A 21,638-nucleotide genomic window follows, 5' to 3' on the forward strand; every position below is an offset into this window, starting at 1 on the left:
CAGATAGGGAAGCACATTCACACTGCAAGCAGCAGGGGCAATGCTACGCCACTACCTATACATCTCATGCCAGAGGGGTGCTGATATGGGTGGGAAATAAGTCTAGGGTGTCAGTAACAGGACTGTATAAGGACCCAGGAGGTAGATATGTAATAGCAAAATGTAGAAAAGAAGATCTAACGTTCTTGCTTATTGGAATCTATGGCCTGAATTACGATGATTCCCAATTCTATCGTGCAGTGAAGGCTAAAGTGCACCAGTGGTCGGGTGTACCGCAAATATGGGGAGGAGATTTCAACTGCATACTAGACCCTGACGTAGATCGATCTAAAGACCACCCCAGGCATCCCTCTGCAGCAACCAATGCTATACTAGACATGATGCAGCGGGAAAGGCTTAAAGATATATGGAGACAAAGGTCTACAGAGAGGACGGGGTACACACATTACTCAGCTGCATATGACACGTACACTCATATAGACTACTGGCTGATATCCAAAGAACTGGAAGCTAGGGTGCCTGATTGCGAACACCTCCCTAAAACGTATTCAGATCCCTCCCCAGTGCATCTCACACAGGCATATGCTGCTCCCAGAGTCCCAGCCTTTACATGGGTACGCATATATCGATTTCTTTTTTTTAATTTATTTTTTTATATCGACCTACACTAATATCAATTTATCTATATCGTAGAAACAGAATATCGATGTCAAGAATATTGGTGACCAGAATATCGACCTTAAGGTAAGTAATACCAGATTTTTTTATATCAAAGTAAGTAATATCGTTAACAAAAATATAGTTAATAATATCGATATTTATATTAGTGTTATGTATTTTAGTATGTATTTTATATATATATTTAACATTTTTTGTAATGTATTTTTAATATTTTTAAATATATGTATTAAAGGTTTAGAAATTATTTAAAAAATGTATTTAAATTTAGCATTATAGTAGCAGAGCGGGTTGTGGGTTTATAGGGTAATAGGGTGGGAAGAAATTTAATTACAATTCATTAATTATTATGTTTATATTTATTGTTATTGATTAGTCTGCCTCCCTTTCCCTCCCTCCTTTCCCTCCCTCCCTCGCTTTCCCTCTGTCTGCCTCCCTTTCCCTCCCTCTCTCGCTCTCCCTCCCTTTCCCTCCCTCTCCCTCCCTTTCCCTCCCTCCCTCGCTCTCCCTCCCTGTCCCTCCCTCCCTCGCTCTCCCTCTGTCTGCCTCCCTTTCCCTCCCTCTCTCGCTCTTCCTCCCTTTCCCTCCCTTGCTCTCCCTCCCCGTCCCTCCCTCGCTCTCCCTCTGTCTGCCTCCCTTTCCCTCCCTTTGTGTCCCTCACTATCCCTCCCCTCCCTTTCCCTCCCTCCCTCCCTTTCCCTCCCTCCCTGTCTCCCTCCCTCCACCTCCCTTCCTCGCTCTCCCTCTGTCTGCCTCCCTTTCCCTCAATCCCTCGCTCTCCCTCTGTCAGCCTACCTTTCCCTCCCTCCCTCGCTCTCCCTCCCTTTCCCTCCCTCCCTCGCTCTCCCTCCCATTCTCTCCCTCCCTCGCTCTCCCTCCCTCGCTCTCCTTCCCTTTCCCTCCCTCCCTCGCTCTCCCTCCCTCTCCCTCCCTTTCACCCCCTCCCTCGCTCTCCCTCCCTTTCCCTCCCTCCCTCTGTCTCCCTCCCTCTACCTCCCTCTGTCACCCTCTTCATCTCACCCTGCCTGTGTGTGCTCGGGGTGAGCAGCTTCCTGGTACACACAGACACACTGCACCGGAACACTTCGCAGGTCTTTAACAGACCATTTGTATGCTAATGAGGCTTTTGTATTTAACCTCTTATCGTCCCTGCAGCTGCACTCTGACTATGACTGGCATGCACAGGCCCCCACAGAGTAGCAGAGTGTCTCAGAGTCGCGGCGCGCAGTGTTTGCTGACACGCTTTAATATATATTTTTTTTAACTCGGGGATAAATTGTCTGCAAGGTGGCCCGCGGGCCGTACTATGAGTACCCGTGCACTACGCTATCCAACACTTTACCTACTGTTGCACTCACTGGAGTGGGAATAGTAATTTTTAATTTATTTTTATTAATATATTAAATCATTACTTTCCCTACTGTTGCACTTACTGGAATTGGAATAGTAATTTTTACCCCTGCGCTATCCAACACTTTCCCTACTGTTGCACTCACTGGAGTGGGAATAGTACTTTTTACACCTATGCTATCCAACACTTTCCCTCCTGTTGCACTCACTGGAGTGGGAATAGAAATTTTTACCCCTACGCTATCCAACATTTTCCCTACTGTTGCACTGACTTGAGTGGGAATAGTAATTTTTACCCCTCAGCGGCAGCCAGTGCTATACTAGACATGATGCAGCGGGAAAGGCTTAAAGATATATGGAGACAAAGGTCTACAGACAGGGCGGGGTACACACATTACTCAGCTGCGTATGACATGTACACTCATGTAGACTACTGGTGATATCCAAAGAACTGAAAGCTAGGGTGCCTGATTGCGAACACCTTCCTAGAACGTATTCAGATCACTCCCCAGTGCTTCTCACACTTGCATATGCTGCTCCCAGAGTCACAGCCTTTACGTGGGTGCAGTCAAAATATCAATGTATTTTTTTATTTTTTCAGATCGACCTCGGTGACCAGAATATCGACCTTAAGGTAAGTAATATTGTTTTTTTATATCGAAGTAAGTAATATCAAAGTAAATAATATCATTAGCAAAAATATAGTTGTTAATAATATCGATATTTATGATAGTGTTATGTATTTTAGTATGTATTTTATATATATACTAGCAGCCCGTCCCGATGTTGTCCGGGTATGAAATAGAATGTGTGTAATAGGCAAGGGAAATTTATTTAAAAATCTCGCGGTAGAGAACATTTATAGCATGAAGTGTCACAATAGTTAGGCATGTGTCTGCAGATACTGTGTGTTCCTCGGAGTAAGAGTATTAGCAGATGTCTCTAGTGTGTATGTACTCCACTTCCGTAGGTAAGCGTGCGTGAAAGTGCATTCCGTTGTAAGTTTTGTGTCCCCGCAGGCACGCTGAATCGCGTCATCCCCCGCTTGAGGCCCGGCTCCAGTTTTGTTTGATGTTGTGCTTGTGGTGTAAAGTCGTTGATGCAGAGAGTGGAGTGGGTGACAGCGCGCGCTGGAGACGCTGCGCGTGTGGGAAAGTGCAGTCAGTTCAAAGGTTAGTGTCCCAGCAGGCGCGCTTAGTCGCGTCTTCCGCCGCCTGAGCCCGGCTCCAGCCCTGGTTGATGTTGTGCGCCTGGTGTCAATTCGTTTATGCAGAGAGTTGACTGGCTGACAGCGCGCAGGATACTGTGCAGTTATTGTCCCCGCAGGCACGATCAGTCGTGTTTGCCCCCGCCTAAGCCCCGGCAATTGCCGTGCCCATTGGCCACGCCCCTTGCTCCCACGCAATTGCCGCACCCATTGGCCTTGGCCACGCCCCCGGCCCAACACACACGTTTGTTTTCCACATGCCCTCAAGGCACGCTTTTTTTTAGGGGGATGTGCCGCGCGATTGTTGCCGGTTGTCGCGCCCATTGGCCACACCCCTTGCTGCCGCGCAATTGCAATTGCCGCGCCCATTGGCCTTGTTCACGCCCACATCACACGCCCCCAGCACAACGCACATGTTTAAGGAACGCTTTTTTTTTTGTCGTCATGCCGCACCCCGCCCACGCCCACGCCCACCAGGGACTACTTTACTGGTAAGGTTCTTTTACCTTTCAAATGTATATGGTGGGCATCTGTATAGCCTATGTCCTTCTGCTGCAACTGCCCTTTCCAATGCTGTATTGGGTGTTGTGATTGATGCTGTGGTTCCTGAGATTACCCGCCTCAAAGGTTTTGGCTCTCTCTTTATAATATTAGTGTAGATTTAAAAAATGTTGTCATGTATTTTTAATATTTTTAAATATATGTATGAAATGTTTAGAAATTATTAATTTTTTGAATTTAAATTTAGCATTTTAGTAGCAGAGCGGGTTGTGGGTTTATAGGGTAATAGGGTGGGAAGTAATTTAACTACAATTAATTAATTAATATATTTTATATTGTTATTGATTATTAATTTATTGGCAATTAATATTTGATCTTTTTTTATTAATAGCTCAATTTATCATTTTATTAATTATGATTAGTTCATATTATTGTTATTGATGTTTTGTAAATGTATTATTAATTAGTAATTGATTTGTATTTGATTCATTGATAATTAAAATAATTGTTATTTTTTATGTGATAGCGGGTTGTGGGTTTATAGGGGAATAGTGTGGGAAGTAATTTATTATAATTAAGTAATTATTAATTTTTCTTAAATTATTAATTTTGTGTTAGTTAATTTTTCATTGGTAATTAGCTTTTATTAATTGATCAATTGATAATTACATTAGTTGTGTCATTTTGTATGTGTAGCTGGTTGTGTGTTTATGGGGGAATAGGGTAGGAAGTAATTTATTTTTATTTAAGTACATATTAATTTAATTGTATTGGTCTTTATTATTAATATTTTTGTTAATTAATTAATATGTTATTTATTTTACAAAAAATATTTAATTAAGTATGTAAATGTAACCCCTTGCTATCCTACATTTTCCACACTGGAATAGTAATTTCTACCCCTACGCTATCCAACACTTTCCCTACTGTTGCACTCACTGGAGTGGGAATAGTAATTTTTACCTCTACGCTATCCAACACTTTCCCTACTGTTGCACTTACTGGAGTGGGAATAGTCATTTTTACCCCTGTGCTATCCAACACTTTCCCTACTGGTGCACTCACTGGAGTGGGAATAGTAATTTTTACCCCTATGCTATTCAACGCTTTCCCTACTATTGCACTCCCTGGGGTGGGAATATTAATTTTAATAAGTAAACCACACTAGCCCCAGTGTATAACCGGGGGAGGGAACTAGAGGCACAGGGTGCTAGGAGCTAGCCAGCCTCCAACACATAATGTTAAACACAAGTGGGCCTGCTCCTAGTGAGGGGACCTACAGGTGCTTAGAAATGAGTAGTCAATGTGGACATTTCACACAAAGTGAAGGACTGGCCTCACACACCACAAGGTGTCATGCTTCATTATTGGCCGTCCTCACCCTCTAAAAACTTGGTTTGATAGAGGGCGGGCATACACGTGATGACAGCGATGCACTTCTAAACTAAGTGGGGGCCCGTGAGTGGTGAAAGTGATTTAAAAACCATTACAGTTGTCAAAAAACCAATTTTAATAAACTATGCAACTGTATGGTATTAAAAGAAGTGTATGGTGATCTAGGGAATTAATTATCCCTTCACCGTGATATGTATGGTCAACATGTTTCTGCCTTGTGTCCCCTCAGGGTATGTGGCATTCATCGGTACCTGACTTACAGTGGGCTCCGTCTTTATAAACTAATAATAAAGATTAACCACTTGGTGTGGTGTCAATTATCACTCCACACTAGTATGGAACTCCAAGTCTAGCCTGTAGGAGAAATTAAAAAAGAGAAAACACAAACATGATTTGTAGGTGCTCACTGGTCACTAACAAGAAACCATCTAGTACGACACTGCTTAGTGCGCGTGGTTCAAAAGTGCATGACACGTGTCAATCATATGTGCGTACACTCTTTAAAAACTATGAGAGAGAACTTCTCTCATATCTTACCCAAGATTCCTAAACTACTTTCTCCATGGGAGGGTTGGGGTAAGGCCCCTCTAGTCACACTCTAAAAGAGTAGGGAGACAAAACTAGATTATGGTAATAGCAATTTGCAAGCATGCGGGAGTGCTGAACGCTATTAGGGGCAGATTGCATACCCTGGAGAAAGTGATAGCAGTTTTGGAGGGAGCATTGCAGGAAGAGGGAGGGGCGCAAAGAGGGCAGACATTCAGCATAATCTGGCAGAATTCCAGGAAACAGCTAATGATGAGTTAAGCATATGGGAAAATACACCAAGGCGTGGGTCTAAGGAGAGAGAGAGAGAGAACCAAAGCGGGTGTGACGTTAGCTAACATATTGAAACCCCCAAGAGCATCAAACGTGATTACAGAGGTTGTAGAGGATGAAAGAGGTAACCTGAGTACTCCTGAGGAGATGGTAAATCAATTTAGCAAGTACTATAAAATGTTATACAGCTCCCAAATACAGCATAATGAGGACACAGTAGCTGATTGCCTGACCCACCTTAAAATGCCATGGCTAGCCCCTGAGCACAGGGAGCACCTAATGGCGCCCCTAAGGCTGTCTGACATTTACGCTGCACTACAGAGCATGCCAGCTGAAAAAGCATCTGGCTCGGATGGGCTGACATTTACATTCTACAAGGCTTTCCAAGAACTACTAGCACTGCATCTTAAAATGTTATTCGAAGAGATGGCTGAAAAGGGGGCAATGCTCCCCTCTATGGGGGAAGCCATTATAGTTACAGAACTCAAACCAGGCAAAGCACTAATACACTGTTCATCCTATAGACCTTTATCCATGCTTAACGTTGACACTAAGATCTACGTGAAAATCCTGGCAAATAGAATAGCACCCTTACTGCCAGGGATAGTAGGTCCGGAGCAGGCAGGATTTGTTCTGAGCCGAAACCTATCCTACAATTTGCACACACTATTTGGAGTCATGCAGCATTTGAATCCTGAAGTAATGGCCGCTGCTGTATTTTTAGATGCCGAGAAGGCTTTCAACTCGGTGGAGTGGAGGTTTATGTTCCCAGTACACCATAAAATAGGTGTGGGGGAGTTCTTCATGAGGCTGATCTCTACATTACATAAAGTACTGACGACCCAAGTGTGGGTTGGGCAGGTGGTCTCTGACGCTTTTGGTGTTGTCTCCAGGAGTACCAGACAGGGCAACCCACTGTCCCCTCTGCTGTAAGCTGTGGTGGCCGAACCGCTGGCCTGTGCCTTACGTGAATACCACAGTCACAGAGGACTATGTTTCCCAGGCTATAGACTAATTATATCGTCCTATGCTGATGATACCCTATTGTACGTAAATAATCCAGACACCAATCTTTCCCCTATACTTAATGAGGTGGTGCAGTTCGGAACACTATCGGGCCTGTAAATAAATTGCGATATATTGATTATTTTCCCCCTTACCCCTGTCACAAGGTCCCCAACAAGTGAGTACCCAGTGATGTGGACAACAGAATCGGTGCGCTACTTGGGGATCCGGGTTCATACAGCTCCATTGGTGGTATTACTAGAAAACTATACGAAAACTCAATGATGATGTGGACAGATGGATTAGGCTACCATTGTCATTATTGGGCTAATAGCTGTAATGAAAATGGTGTTGTTTCCCAGATTTATATTTCTTTTACAAATTATATCAATAGCTCTTACAAATACTGTGTTCAAACTTCTTCACACATTACTGGTAAAGCTGGTATGGGCAGGAAAGCAGCCCAGAGCGCGGTGGGACTCTTTAACATTACCATATGAGTTGGGGGGCCTAAACGCCCCAGATCTGAAAGTGTATTATAGGGCAGCCCAGAGTACATTCACTCTTCACTGGATCCATGGTCCACGAGATACGCCTCATTTATGACTGAAGAGGGAGGCAGCGAAACCAATCACTACACAGCAGATATTGTTCCGCAATCTGTCCAGGCAAAGGGGAGTCTTTGACTCCCTGGCAACTACAGCAGAGGCATGGCTTGCACTCCTGAATAAACAGTATGGAGCGCTGCTATACTCCCCACATGTTCCATTACGCTGGTGCCTATGGATCCGATGGAGCAAAGAAGGCACTACGCACCTTGGGGATAAACAAGTTGGGTGATTTTTTCATTGTTGAGGTGATTGGCAGCTGGGATGTGGCTCAGGAGAGGTGCCCTAATATGTCAATGCTAGGTAAGAACCATTATCATCGGGCTAGGCAGACATGGCAGAAACTCCAAGGAGAAGAACTGATGGAACCACAGGCAGTGGGGGTGCTTTCAACACTGATACAATCGAGAGACCGTGTAAGCTAATCACAAGGTATTACACAAGTGCACAGGAGGCACCCACACCGATGATGTTGAAGGTGCGGCTAAAGTGGCAGCGTGACCTAGGGGGACCCATAAATGATAAGGATTGGCTATACTGCTGCGCTAAAACCAAATCTGTCTCTTTAAATGGACGATACAGGCTCTTACACTTTAAATACCTGCATCAAGTCTATTATACCCCTTAGAGACAGCACAGGTACGGGCTGAGAGAAGACTCGCGATGCTGGAGGTGTCGGGAGGACAAAGCGGGATTCCTACATTTAGCCTGGTTATGTCCTGGAATAAATGAATATTGGGTTGAAATATTTAAGGAGCTGTGTACTATCACAGGGACAGATATAGAGCCAGATCCGAAATTAGCACTATTGGTATATGACTTTAGGTATTGAAAAACCCAACAGACCACTAGTGGCGATCGGTTTGCCTCTAACCAAAAGGCGTATGGGATTGCGGTGGAGAAAGGGCCCGATCCCCATGGTAGAGGACTGGCACACAGATTTACTGTATTGCAACACACAATCGGGTGTATTCAACGAGCTACTCCCACCGAAAAGTCAGCCTAAAAACTGCTGGGGCCCGTTTCAAGCGTACCTGATAAGTAATGAAACAAGGGTGGAGAACAGTGTAAATGACCAGGTAGAATGAACTCAGTAGGTAATAATGTTGAGAGTGCCCAAAATAAGGAGAGTATGGTGTCTATCTGCGTATAGACTCTCAGAAAATATACTAAAGTGCATATTATGGTTTATGTAAACAAATGCATTGAATGTGTTATACCTGTGGACATGTGTATGATGAGAAAGGAGTCCCTTGCTGAACCTAATAGGCAGAAAAAATGGTTATCGCTATCGCTTAAGAAATGTACTGCCACAAAAGACAATTGGTGATATGTAGTTTCAACTTGTCATGATTTGTGTATTACTGTATGTTTTTATAAAAGGAAAATAAGGATGTCAGCAGGCAAAATTCTCGAGAAGTCCTGATTTATACCGTCAGTGGGTCTTCTCAAAAATGAATCTACATATATTGTTACATAGAGAGGTATAGGTGGCTGGGAGTAACTTCGGTTTTTATGGTCCTGAAGAAAAGCCTCTAGATCATTCACAGGCTTGGAACATGTCAACTGTCAACCTTCAGCTACCTAGATAATTACTTCTAGTAGGTGGCACCTCATATTTTAACATAGGCAGTAGGACTCAATCATTAAACTATTTCTGTAGGGTACCCCATGTCCTATTTTTATCCCACTCTTTGACATATTTACTTAAAATTATACCAATCTACTATTTTACCCACACTTTACCATACGCCTTACAAAAAGATCTCCGCTAAAGAGCCCCCATTGAGGGTGCCCGTTGGGCATTGCAGCGCTGGCCCGATGTGGAGCAAAGTCCCAATGATGAAGCATGACACCCATCTAGGTGTGTGAGACTATTTGTTCCTACAGAGTAATACTCCCTGCAGACTCTCTGGAACTTAAGTGACCTAAACAGACAAATCCGTACTTACTAGGAACTGCATTCCCCAGTGATCTTGAAAAAAGGGACTTGCTGTCTCTTGGGAACGCGTAAAACTGCGACGAGGAAGATGGGGAGCCGGTAATGTATTCTTCATGTTAAACATCTAGGGGCTATTTTGTAGTCTTACTCAGAAACCGGAGTCCGCTATTAATGAGTAGAAAAACACAAGCTACAACAACATCATAATTCTAACCAAGACACAAGAGAAACCATGTACTACTAGTTTGAAATCATTAATTATTTATCCTATTGATTAGTCCATCTATGGCACTCTCACTTTTGTTCTGTCACCGTTTCAGTGACTAATGTTACAAAGGGTCTCAGAACCCTACCCTAGTAGACATACAATGCCGGCTTTAGCGCTGATGGCGCCTGGAGTGACAATCATTCTTGGCGCCCACACACCCCATGACCGCCTCCTCGGATTCTCTCACTACCACCCGCAAATGTCCCCTCATCTCTCAAATCATAAGTTATTGCTAAATGCAGCACTCCTCCTGGGGTCGGCACCCCCTCCACAGCTCAGCGCCCAGTGCGGCTGCAGAAGTCGCACTGCCCTAAAGCCGGCCCTGTAGACATAATCCAACAAAGTATCATTGTGAAATCCTCACTGGTAATGATTCGGGATTGGGTAACAAAAAATATATATTTTCTAGATGGCAACTGTAAGCTAACAGCAACTGTTGCTATTGAAGAAATGCACTCATACTATCGAAATAAAATTCGTCACACATTTTTGCAACAAGGTTATTGCTTTGAAAAGACTCCAAAAATGGTTTAGGTCATATGTTACTTTTTTCAGTTTAGTTCATCCCTTGCCTAAAATTGTTTTGGGGGGAAGCCTTCAATGACACATTTTTTAAGTTCTGAATTCCCTCTCACCCTCTGTTGTGCAACACATTATGTTTTTTAAATATAAGGCCTTCTGTAAAAGCACATCCAAATCTAACGCGTTGATGCAAACATAGCCAGCAGGCGATCCAAGTCAGCAAGGTAATTGCTGTTTCAATGGACCTGAGCTTCACCTCCAATTAGTTAGAACAGAGAATTCTATAATCAATACATGTGGGTGCTACGTTTATGCACGCTTGCTAAATAAAAATGGGAGGAATGTGGGAATAGATGACAAAAAGAAACCTACAGATAGGAACTAATAGGCAGGTGCCAGGCTTTTTTTCATGGGAATAATGTAAGAAGGCCTGAGAAGATACACGTTTCCCCAGCAAGAGCTTACTGTACTACTTTCTGGAATCTTCGATTTGGTTTGCTAACACCAATAGGCGGGTAGGCTTAGCACAGCGATTCAGCTAAACTGGGCAGCGTACAACATAGGATAAACAGAAAATCGTCTAAAATGTTTGTAATTGTGCATTAAAGCGAAGGCCTAAGTGGGCTTCCCGCAGAAACACAAACGATGCATATCAATTTGTTAATAAAACATATCAACACACGTTACGGTACATACGTGGATTTTCATACTCTTAGTCTATAGGCAGTTCTTAAGGCATATATGTAAATGAATTCATGTTCTCACCTACAGTGGTGAGTCTAAATAGTATACCTTTTCATTCTTTCGGTAAACTCTTCCCCAGAACACAGTCTGCCAATCAGTCCCCTGCCTCACCTTCCTACATTAGTGATCAAATTGAACATTTTGTCATCCGAGTGGCATTTCTGTGGGTGCCCGGTTGCAAAGCAGAAATGTCTACAGTAGCAGGGAACTACACTTTACTTATTACTGAACTTTTTATTTTTCATTTTCTAAGAGTTAGAGGCTCTTAGCAAACATAACTGGAAATATTATCACTTGGTAATTCTTAGCTGCATTTCTCAGCAAATCAAATGAAGTTACTCTGTAATTGAGTGAACGCGGGAAGAGGCTGAAAAAAAGTCAACAAGGATCTCGTTCATGGTCCAGCTGAAGGGAAACAATTTGGAAGGGGCAGGTACGCCTGTACACACTGCTCTAATGTTACACCTCCCCACAGAGGGCTCTTGTTGGGTCATGCGCTGCTTGCAAAGACCTATAGCAAGGAGCAGCCTCTGGTGGCATTCCTTAAGTCTTGGGAGGTAACCCAAAGCTTAACCATGTTCTTCTAAAGTAAACAGTAAGAGCACATATTAGTAAAAAATGTAAGAGACTCTACCATGCTAGAGTCCTAAATATTCACGATCCCGCCACCTGAGCAGCAGCGGACAGACACCATGGACTTCAGCCATTACCTCATCGTCCCTCCCTCGCTTCCCTTACTTACAAAATTGAGGCATCCCTGCCTCACCAGACACCCGTACCCACGTGATTTGTCACGTGGGGACTATATATAGCCCCCAGCCCCCTCATACCTCCTGTTCTTTTTTGTCTCACCATTGTGAGACGCGCGTCCCACGCGCTGGCCGTTCTGTGGAGCTGCGGTCTTTTTCATCGGATTGGAGGGCTTCTCCCTCACTTGCTGTTGCCTGCTGGGTCTGGCGACGCCGGCCTGGTGTGCGCGAGCCTTCCCCACCGCATTTCTGGAGTTGCGGTGCACTTCTCGGCGGCTGGGCGATCGGGTTCCGGGTGACGGAGTCACCGGCCCTGAGTGGCTGGGGCTTTAGTTCCGGTTCGGGGGACCGGAATGGGAGTCGGCGGCTGGCGGATGTGCTGTGGCTTCTCGGCTGGCTGTTTCGATGCTCCTTTACGGTAGGGGCCTCGTTTGAGGTCGATTTTTATTCGTTTTTCTGTTTTTATGATTGGATTTCTGTTTTTACGGGCTTCTTCATTGGTTACCTCGTGTATTTTTGAATCTATTGGTTGTCTCCCGGCTGGGGCTGTGCTACACGTTATTTAAGTGCTGGCCTCGGCTGTTCTACCCTGTCAGTTGCACTATGGCTAAGCGGACTTCTAAGCGCTTGAGAGTTTTGTCTTCCTCTGATGATGGTGATGGTGAGGTGCCTGTCCCGGCTCGTCGGACCAGGTCCCAGGGTCCGGTGGATTCTTCTGCCCTCCTGTCTGCTTCTGAGGTGCAGTCCATGATTGAGGCTGCTGTGTCTCGTGCCCTGGAGGCGAGGGGTGCTACGACAAGGCGCAGGTCTTCTCGTGCTGCGGGGGTCCAGTGGACTCTCCTTCTGAGGACTCCTCTTCTTCTTCGGACTCTGCCATGCCTTCTACGTCTTCGGGGAAGTTTGTGCGTAGGGAAGAGGTGCCTGCTATTCTCCAACACATCAGGGAGAACTTGGGATTTTCTCCTTTTGCTGCTCCCGTGGGGTCTGAGGACATTTTTCCCCAATATGTTAAGCCACCTGAGCTCGCTATGCCCTTTCATGGCCGCATCAAAGACTTGATTTCGGGGGAATGGCAGGACCTTGAGCGCGCCTCTGTTCCTCGCTTTTTGCAGAAGCTTTATTCCCTGGAGGATGGGGAGGTCTCTCTTCCTCACTCTGTGAAGGGGAATGCCATGTTGGCCACTCTTATTGGTCGCACTTCTCCCAATCCTGAAGATTGTTCACCTTCGGATGCTACTGATAAGAAGGTGGATGGTGCACTGAAGAAAGCCTTTTCCGCTGGGAATTTGTCTTTACGTGCTGGCGTCTACTCGGCGTATGCGGCACAGTCCTTGGTGTCTGACTTTGGCAAACTGGCCACGGCTATTCAGGAGGAGACGGACTGCTCTGGCTTGCTTGTTCACATGGAGCAACAGGCTAAGCTCTTGGCTGACGTCTCTTCGGATGTACTTCGGTCTGCGGCCATGGCCTCTGGCTCCTTGGTTTTGGCTCGTCGGAACTTGTGGATGCGTGACTGGAAGGCTGATTCTTCGGAGAAGTCCTCGCTCCTTAAGATCCCCTTTGATGGCAAGATGCTCTTTGGTGACCAGCTGGATAGTATGATCACTAAGGCCTTCAAGGACCGTAAACATGCTCTGCCTTACAAGGGCAAGGCGTCTGCCTCTGGTTCTCGCCGTTTTTGAAATCCGGCTCCTTCCTCCTCTGCGTCCTTTCAGTCTTCCCGCCAGTCCTCCAAGAACTTTTCTGCTCGTCAGCGCCGCTTCAGACCCGGGAAATCTTCGGCCTTGCCTGGTCCCAAGCTTCCGGTGGATACCTTCAAGAGGAAGTCCTGACGTCGACTGTGTTTCGGCCGTCAGTCCTGTGGGCGGGAGGCTGATGTCTTTCCTGGACGCTTGGCGGCTGGATGTGAGGGATCTCTGGGCGTTGACTATTATCAGGAGAGGCTATCTTATAGACTTTGTCGCCGTTCCACCCGGCTGGGGCACCATCCTTACTCCTGTCCCCAAGTCTCCGACCAAGAGGGAGGCTCTGCTGGAAGAGGTTCGGGATCTTCTGTCAAAGAAGGCGATCGTTCCGGTCCCTCTGACACAGCGAGGTCTGGGATGTTATTCCATTTTGTTTCTGGTCCAGAAGGTGTCAGGGGGATTCCGGCCAGTTCTGGACCTGAAGAGGGTGAATGGTTGGGTTCGGACCGTCCACTTCAAAATGGTGACTTTGCAGTCCATCCTCCCGTTGGTGGGGGTCCGGGACTTCATGACGTCTATCGATTTGCAGGACGCTTACCTTCACGTTCCTGTGGCTCAGACTCATCAGCAGTTTCTTCGTTTTGCGATTGGCAGCTTCCACTTCCAGTTTGCGGTTTTGCCATTCGGGCTGAAGTCCGCCCCTCGGGTCTTCACCAAGCTCTTGGCCCCTTTGGTGGCCCTGGTCCACTGTCGGGGGATATTTCTTCATCCGTATCTAGACGACTGGTTGGTTCATACTCCCTCTTTCCAGTTGTCTCTCGATCACACAGACGTGGTGCTGGCCGTTTTGAGGGAACACGGCTTTCTTGTCGATCTGGGCAAGTCCTTCCTTGTTCCATCCCAGGATCGTCTCTTCATTGGGGCCAGGTTTCGGACCGATTTGGGGGTGGTCACTCTGCCCGAGGCTCGGGTGGCCAAGATTCAAGCTCACATCCTGTCTCTTCTGTCCGGTCCGGTGCAGGTGGCAGCACGTTGGCTACAGGTCCAGGGGGACATGGCGGCCACAGTTTTTCTGGTTCCTTGGGCCAGATTCCATTTGCACACTCTGATGGCTCATGTTCTGGAGCATTGGTCTCCCCATTGCCTTCCCCTCTCTTCTCCAATCCCGGTTTCCCCTCAGATCAGGTCGTCTCTGGGTTGGTGGCTGGTTCGGGGTCATTTGCTGAAGGGTGTCTCTCTCTCTCCTCCGGCTCCGGTTGTGGTGACCACCGATGCCAACCTCTCGGGATGGGGGGCCTGGCTGGGGGTTCATCAGTCCAGGGGCTTCTGGTCTCCCGCTCAGAGCGGGATGTCGTCGAACTGGAGGGAGTTGGAGGCGGTCCGTTTGGCTCTGTTGGCCTTCTCCCGGTTTCTGCGGGGTTCCGTGGTCCTGATCAGGACGGACAACATCACTGCCATGGCTTACGTCAACAGGCAGGGGGGACGAGGTCCTCTTCTCTAGCCCTGGTGGCAAGGCGGTTGTTTGTTTGGGCAGAGTCTCATCTGTTGGCGCTCTCGGCGATCCATATTCAGGGAGTGTACAATTCCCGGGCGGATGCCCTCAGCAGGGCCATTCCGTCTTCTGTGGATTTCTGCCTTCATCGGGAGTTGTTTGTTGCTCTGACGATGCGTTGGGGTGTTCCGGTGGTGGACCTCTTTGCGGATGTGGGAAATGCCTTGGTGTCCCGGTTTGTCTCCCGCTGTCGGGAGGGGTCGGCCTGGGCGGTGGATGCTCTCTCCTGCCCTTGGCCCCGCGGGCTTCTGTATGCGTTTCCTCCTTTCCCACTTCTTCTCCGCTTCCTTCTCCAGGTCCGGTCCTCGGGGGCTTCTGTGATTCTGGTGGCTCCGGCGTGGCCTCGTGCCTCCTGGTTTCCTCTCCTGGTGGAGATGAGGTCGGAGGTGGAGTGGTTGCTGCCTCTGTCCCCTCCCCCTTTGGTTTTCCCGGCGTTGCAACGGGATGTTCTGGGCCGGATGCGCTTGGCGGCTTGGAGGTTGAACGCTTAGGTCTTCTGCGTCAAGGGGTTCCGGCTGGTTTGACCTCTACTCTGCAGGCGGCTAGGCGCGCTTCGGCCAACAAGTCTTATTTGCGTCACTGGCGTTCTTTCAGTCGATGGTGTCTTGTCCGGGGTTTGGACCCTGCTACCTCTTCTTTGTTTGGGGTGATGCTGTTTCTTCAGGAGGGTGCTGCCTTGGGCTTGAAGGTGTCTTCCCTTCGTTTGCAATGGGCGGCGATTAAGGCGTTTCGGAGCTCTTGGGGCAATCTCCCTGATTCTGAGGGGTTGGTCAGTCGCCTTTTTAAGGGTTTGTGTAATGTTCTTCCTGCCCCTCGGAGGCATTTTCCGACCTGGGATCTGTCTCTGGTCTTGGACGCCTTGATGTCTTCTCCCTTTGAGCCTTTGCTTTCGGTGGATCTGCGCCTCTTGTCATTCAAGACCTTCTTTCTGGTGGCCATTTCCTCTGCTCGCCGCCTGGGTGAACTGGGTGCTCTTTCTTCCAAGCACCCTTTTTGTCGGATTTTTGATGACAGAATCGTGTTGCGGCCGATTCTTTCCTTTCGTCCTAAGGTGGATTCTCAGTTCCACAGGGATCAGGAGTGGGTTCTTCCTTCCTTTTTTGATTCTCCGTCCTCGGAGTCTGAGGTCCGGCTTCACTCTTTGGATGTTAGGAGGGCTCTCCTGGTCTATTTGGAGCGGGTCGCTCCTTTCCGTCTCTCGGATTCCCTTTTTGTTAATTTTGGTCCTGTGAATCGGGGTTTGCGTCCTTCTACTCCTTCCTTGAGTCGTTGGGTTCGTTCGCTGATTTCTTTGGCTTACAAAGAGGGGGGTCACCTTTCTCCTTTGGGGGTTCAGGGTTGTTCCACTCGCTCCATGGCTGATTCCTGTGCGGAGGTCCAAGGGGCTTCCATTTCGGAGATCTGCCGGGCTGCCACCTGGGCTTCCCCGCTGACATTTGCCTCTCATTACAGGATTGGGCAGGAGGTTGACTGTGCTGATGTCTTGGGACACAGGGTTCTTTCCACTATGGTTCCTGAATAGTGGTTTTTCCCTGGTCTTCTGTGTTTTTTAATAAACCTGTTTTTTGCATACCTTCTTTGGTTGTCCTGTTTGGCTTTGTACATCTCAATTTTGTAAGGAAGGGAAGCGAGGGAGGGACGATGAGGTAATGCTTCAATTACTTACCGGTAATTGCATTACTCTGGGTCCTACTCCCTCGCTTCCCTTACTTACATCCCTCCCTCCATCCCTGTTGGTCCAGGCCAACCTTTTGGTATGGTTTCGATCTGTGTGGTATTACAGGAGGTATGAGGGGGCTGGGGGCTATATATAGTCCCCACGTGACAAATCACGTGGGTACGGGTGTCTGGTGAGGCAGGGATGCCTCAATTTTGTAAGTAAGGGAAGCGAGGGAGTAGGACTCAGAGTAATGCAATTACCGGTAAGTAATTGAAGCATTCTCCAGGCCCTGGCATGAGTGTGGTACAGGCAGGTCCGACTGCAGATGTTTTCAATGTAAGCTGGGTTAGTCTGCGAGTGGGACATCGTAAATAGGCAGGAACACATTGCTATCAATAGGTAGTCTGCTTCAAAGATCTTAAAACAGTGCAAGTGCTTTTCATGCAGTCTTGGAGGGGGGCAAAAAGGTCTTCACCATCAGCACATGACTGTTAGTTGAGGGGCAAGGCGGGAATTGAGATGGGGACTCCAAGGGACTGCACACATTTCTAGAAAGCATTCGCTAGCGAGTCACATGCCACAACTGTCCAAATTGGGGAAACTCTATGGAAATACGTTTTAAATATCTGCGGAAAAAGAGGTAAAATCTCAGAGGAAAGCTAAAAAATCTGCACAAATGAGAGCGAAAAATCATATTAATGTTTCTTACACCATTGCCAAAAAGCGAAAAATCATATTAATGTTTCTTAGACCGATGCCACAAATAATGTGGCCATATAGATTAAACGCAACTCACTGTTCTTAATAGCAATGTTTAGGAAGAAAGCGGATTACACTAAGGTTAAGCTCCCTCTTCTTCAAGCGCAGCTACCCTTTGTGGGTCTTAATGTCAAGGTCTCTGCCTGCCTTTACAGATCTCCCCCACACAAACGCCTCTGAGATGCCTTTATGTGTGGGTGTCTGCACTATCACACACGTTCTACAAATGCATGTATCAAGTCTGCCTTTTTCAGCCTTGAGATGGTTTGTTGTATATGAACACAATACATGTTAGCTTTATGTGGATATTTGGACGTTATATGCAGGTAACAACTATATGTGAACAAAACAATAGAAAATGTGATCAAGTTCTATGCAATGTTGACAACTGTATGTGGTCCCTTCGTACGCTACCCTGATGTACGTTTAATAGATGTTTATGATAATGGAGATTTTTGGCGCCCCATCCTGTTGTAGCCGATATGGATTGGAATAATCATGGCAACAATAGACACTTGCAAAGGTGAATAGTATTAGAGTAAAAATAATGAAAATACCAAACATTATATTGCATAAATTATTAGAAAAATCCTACAATACTTCTATTTTCAGATCTGCCAAATTATGTAAAATCACTTTGCATACCTTATTACAACCCACTGATTACTTTTGTTATTGACGGGAATATCTTTGGATGGCATGGCTTCCTACGCTTGCAGGTGGTCCTTCCCCTATCCCTAGCTGAGAGGAGATTATATAGTCTTTTGTACCTGGATACTATGATTGCCTAGTGAAAATGACATGGCAGCATGTTGCTAGGTGAGGGTGCTTGGCAACACATTGCTGGGCCAGGATCTTATTAACCGATTGCTGGGTGGGCGTCCTTAATAACTCATTGCTGTGTTTAGGCGTTTAGTACCCTCCTACTGGGCAAGGGGTCTTGGCAACCAATATGGTGGCGCAACTTCGTACTAGAGCATAAAAACTGTTAGTAAATTGCTAATTTTATTATAGTCAGAATTCAACTCGCCTAAAGGGGTCTCTGCTCGAAAATGCTCTGTTTTAAACATGTCATGGGATATATATACACAATGAAATATCATTAGGCTATAATGGATTCTAAAAGGTAATTTGTATGGGTACTAAGTAAGGTTTTATACCCCATAGTATGGGTATGTTGTAGTATTGACTTAATAGAGTGCACCATTAGTGACTTGGTAAAGATAGGGAACAGCCCCTCCCAAAGTTTGAAAGCAAACCACAAGTCAGCCTTCGCAACACAACACCGGACAGATACAGCAGGGCAGGAACAGTACATTTCATTCACACCCAGAACAAGTATCGAAGTCACAGCAGCAGTGCACACTTGCGTGTATAACAAAACAATTATGGCACAGATTGCAGCATTATGCTAGGCAGAGTGTTGTCATCAAGGATGATATTTCAGATTCTGCATTGATGTTATCAATGAATTCGTAGGAGATGTCATGATTGATGTAATATGTGAGGTCATAAGCAGTGCACGGCGACGGCGTAAGTTATAATTACTTCCGTTAAATATAACTGGTGAAGTTCACTAGTTTTTAGAGTTTAAAATGGAATGTTTTAACTAGTATTTTCTAAGGGTGGGCACCCGATTCGGCTACGCCCACGGAGTAGGCGTAGTGTTGCCTTCTACGCATTTTGCGTAGACAGCGTAGCCGGCAACACTACGCCCACTCCGTGGGCGTAGCCGAGTCGGCCGCCACCCGCCTCCCTCCCGCCCTCCCCTAGATACATTATTTAAGCTATTACAGTGATTAAAACAATATTAAAGCACTTACCTTGTCCGGGGCTCGTCCGGGGCTCCCTCTTTGAATAGCGTCCTTTTCCTGGAAACAAATGCGCATGCGCGGCAGCCCGCGCATGCGCATTTCTCGGGAGAAATGCGCATGCGCGGCCGCCCGCGCATGCGCATTGGTATCCAGGAAAGGACGCTATTCAAAGAGGGAGCCCCGGACGAGCCCCGGACAAGGTAAGTGCTTTAATATTGTTTTAATCACTGTAATTCCTTAAATAATGTATGTAGGGGAGAGCGGGAGGGAGGTGCGTAGTGGGGCTACGCGGAGTGCGGGAGTGGGCGTAGCTTCTCGCCCTCTCCGCGTAGCTCCGCGGAGCCCCACTACGCCCCACTACGCCCAGGGTTAGTATTTTCACCTTACTTTGACATCAGTTTAACCCTTGTTTTTTTCAGTGAATTTCTACGGGTTTAAAAAAAATGTGAAGTAAAATAGTATTACATAACCTAACTATAACATCACACTGACCTTTGTTTTTTTTCAGTGAATTTCTAGGCATTTTAAAAATTCAAAATTCTGATATTTTATCACCATACTTAACTAGGCTTATGGCCAGGACTGCACCAATTCCTGGCAGGCAGGCAGCCAACCCCCCCTGCTGGTAGGTGAAGGCTGTGTGCAGCAGGGGTTGGCTGCAGGGCCTGGCCTCAGGCCACACACAATGTAGTTCCCTTCAGGCCCATTGACGTCTCTGGCAATGTAGTCTTTCGAAGATCAAAATCATGTTTTGCCTTAAGCCAATCTTTATTTATTTATGTTAGTGAGAGCCCCCAGCTTCCCCAACCTTAACATTTACAAAACTCATGGAAAAAAAACATGTATTGATAAAACCAAAATCCTGAAGCCAACATTACACCTATTGACTTTGCGAATGCTTGGCATCTTACTTGACGATACGTCTAAAATGCTGCAATTCAATTTGCTGCATAGAACATACTTGTCACAAGCTGCAATGAGGACATCTATGCCGAGTGACGTACGACACACATCTGAAGCTCCGGTGAGGTATTATTGCATTAGGAGCTGATTCCGGCAATAAGTCTCGATGAGTGAAAAATAAAATGGTGGATAGCATCAGCGATCAGGCTTAGCCCTGGTGATTTTAAAACCCTACCTTGCCCGGAATTGGGATAATTGGCATGATTAGAGGGGCAGTACTACATGCTCATCCGATGCTCCCATAATAAATGTGGCAGTTTAAAGAACGGAGCGGAACTGTTTCTTCAGGCTTCCTGCTTGTCCTCTTAATGAGCACACACGCTGGGTTGTGATAAAAAGCGATGCTAACTGAGCGCGCATGCACCACGAAGAGTCGCCTGGATGATGAGCTACAGCCCTTTAAATGAAAACAGCAATGCCACACGCTAACCTCTCAGTGGATAATTCTGAGCTACTGAAAGGGGTGTTGTAAAAAAGATGTACCAAGCAAAGTAATGGTTGATAATGTTGTTGCGCCATAGTTATAGATAAGATTGGCCTGTCTTTTAACAACAAGGGACTTGTACAACACTCAGCGCCTGACCCTAAAATGGCTGCCATGATCTCACATGGACAAGCCCCGTGGCTGAAACCCCCCAGCCCCAGAGACACAGTGATCAACAACCTCGACCTACCCCTGTTCCTCACCCTTTGCCTGCGGAGTCCGAAATGCATGGCCGATCCCCGGTGGAGCTGCTCCGACAGCTATAGGGGAGACTGGCTCTGGCACACCGCTTTGGCTGTCTCCTTCCTTTGGACTCCCAACTCTCCCCGATCTGTTTTTTTCCCTACTCTTTGCTCTTTAATTGTTTTCCTGTTGAGACCTAGCTGTTTGGCTGATGCCCGGTGGAGCTACCCGATAGCTATAGAGGAGATGGGCTGTGGACTTCATCCTCGGCCGTCACCTACCCAGCTGGACTTTGGGCAGACTCTCCTTCGTCTCTCCATCCTATCTACTCCTACCCCCTTACCCTTATAAGCTCCATTGATATCGTCTTCTACTCTCTTGAAATGTTTTTCTAGTAACTGATGTAAAGTGTAATTGATGTAATTTTGTCATTCCTGTGGAACCTTATGTAAAGCGCTCTGATACCTCCGGGTCTAGCCAGCGCTATATAAAACTCTCAAAATAAAATAAATAAATAAATAAATAAATAAATAAAATAAATAAAAAAGTACCTCTCTTTCTTTGACATCTGTACGTGCTAGAGGTAGAAACGAGAGAGCTGACAACTTTCTTACAAGAGTCAATGGAACAGATGCAGGGCAGAACTTCAATGTTAAAACCGAAGGTCTGCCTTTAGGACTAATGCCTCAGCGCAAAAAAGAAGAAAGCAGGTAAACAGATTCCTTTATTTTTGTTATCGTATTATCGATA

The 21,638-nt window shown here is 46.4% G+C and overlaps 1 long non-coding RNA gene across 1 annotated transcript in view; it reads left to right on the top strand.

Moving 5' to 3' along the window:
* Positions 1-720: 720 nt before the first annotated feature.
* Positions 721-21,638, top strand: part of LOC144827265 (uncharacterized) — a 105,287-nt gene continuing 84,369 nt past the window's right edge. The window contains exons 1-2 of the long non-coding RNA XR_013610106.1: positions 721-744; positions 2,630-2,662. This is a non-coding gene — a long non-coding RNA (uncharacterized LOC144827265). The remainder of the gene's footprint in view (positions 745-2,629; positions 2,663-21,638) is intronic.

This window comes from Lissotriton helveticus, chromosome 4_1 (genome assembly GCF_964261635.1).
Source record: "Lissotriton helveticus chromosome 4_1, aLisHel1.1, whole genome shotgun sequence".
Classification (NCBI taxonomy): domain Eukaryota; kingdom Metazoa; phylum Chordata; class Amphibia; order Caudata; family Salamandridae; genus Lissotriton; species Lissotriton helveticus.